Raw genomic sequence first — 1,954 nt, 5'->3', positions numbered from 1 at the left:
AACAAAAGGATCGGCAACAAGCCAACAGGACCCCAGGAAAAGGGAAACTGGGGAAGATGGGAAATCAGAGTGCAAAGAGACAGTGGTTCACATCAGCTCCTCAAAATTCTCTCGTGAAAATTTTATAAAAAGGTATGACTGTCACCTGCAGCTAGCTAAGACCTTCTCCTGGGGCGTAGTAAGGGTCTGGATGAGGTCACAGGAACCCTACTCTGGGGCAGAGCGCTCTCTCTCTCTTGCTGCCTCTCTCCCTCTCTGGCTCTCTCCTTGAGCCCACTTTCCCAGCCAGGATGTGAGTTCATGCTTTGAAGCGATGGGAGGACCCTGGTTTATTTTGGGTCTGAAAGCCAGGGCACACAGGCTTGGGCGACAAACTTTACCCTTTCAGTGCCGAAGCTTCCCACTTGCTAAGTGGCTTTTAATTTGTGCACATCCGCTCTTTCTACCATTTCTGTAGGAAGTGCGGCCAATATTTCCACTCTGGAGAAGCGGTGAAGCACAGTCAGACTAAATGAATTTTCCAAGTTCATCTAATACTTAAATGGCTGCAGCGTTTAGGAACAGGGCTGTTAAGTCGTTTAGTGCACGCAGGACTTCCCAGCGCCGGAGGTCTTCATGTGAACACCAAAGGTGCTTCCAGAAGGGATTAAGCAGGGGGGTCGAACGACCCTTTCACAGGGATTGCCCAATTCATCACAGTAGCAAAATGACAGTTATGAAGAAGCAACGAAAATAATTTTAAGGTTGGGGAGTCACCACAACATGAGGAACTGTATTAAAAGGTCTCGGCATTGGGAAGGTTGAGAACTACTGCATTAGAGAATGCAGCATTCCCTAAGATTATTTGATGAGGTATGTATAGATTAGAATAGAGTGGAAAAGTATAGAGTATAACATAACACAACATGACATGATATTATATACACTGTTATATATATTATTCTAGATCTCACTGTATTATTATCTATTTGTAATAGATAGTATATGTGTATATATTTACTTCCTGCACTCCCCTACAGAACTGGACCGGAACTGACCATTGGAGAAATGCTATGCTTGTATTCCCGCTAGTCACCACTAGAGAAGGAGTGGAGCCTGGTTTTCCACCAGAAACCAACCATAAGTGCCCAAAACATAAGCACGTGGCCTTCAACCACACCCTGGTTTTCCCTAATAAACAGGTTCTGAGTAAAACCAGGATTATTCATGTATCTGTGATTGTTATCATTTACATAGATTTTATAAAATGGATATAACCAGAGCAAGGTTTAAAATACATTCAAACAACTCGATAGACAAAATATTCACCTATTCACATCAATTGTGAATTTTAAGATTTTTTGCATAAATCTTAAGCATTTTGTCCCTGCTGTGGTCAAGATGCCCAGCAAGGGCTTGAAGGCTGCGCTGTGAAAAAAGAAATTAGAAAGAGAGGGTTCATGCCGTAGTTGTCTTTCTGTGACCAGCTTATTTCACACATCACAGTGTTTAGAGGGTTTGTCTATGGGGCTTCATGTATCAGATATCATTTCTCCAACTTTCATAAAGTATCTAGAATAGGCAAATGTATTGTGTAAGGAAGGAGATTAATGACTACGAAGGACTGGGTGGAGGAGAGGGAATGGGGCATTATTGCTTGAGTGGCACGTAGCTTTGGTGGGGGTGGTGGAAAAGGTTTGGAAATGAATAGTGATGGAGGAGAATAAAAACAAAGAAAGAACAAGAGGAGAAGGAGCTGAGCTGAGACTAAGAGTCATTGAACGTGTTGACATTGACTCAATGGATGTGAGTTTTGGAGCGATGGGAATGAAAAGAGACGAAGACCCCGCCAAGACGGGTTGTCTCCGTGGCTGCCACAGTGGGCTCTCATACACCGACTGAAGAGAGCACAGGACCAGGCAGTACTTTCTTCTGTTACACACGGGGTTACTATGAGTCACAACCACTCCACAGC

The sequence above is a fragment of the Echinops telfairi genome, unplaced genomic scaffold (genome assembly GCF_000313985.2).
Source record: "Echinops telfairi isolate 266 unplaced genomic scaffold, ASM31398v2 ScPeMD7_23;HRSCAF=83, whole genome shotgun sequence".
Classification (NCBI taxonomy): domain Eukaryota; kingdom Metazoa; phylum Chordata; class Mammalia; order Afrosoricida; family Tenrecidae; genus Echinops; species Echinops telfairi.
The sequence above is the reverse complement of the archived record's forward strand: the minus strand, read 5'-3'. Positions refer to the sequence as shown.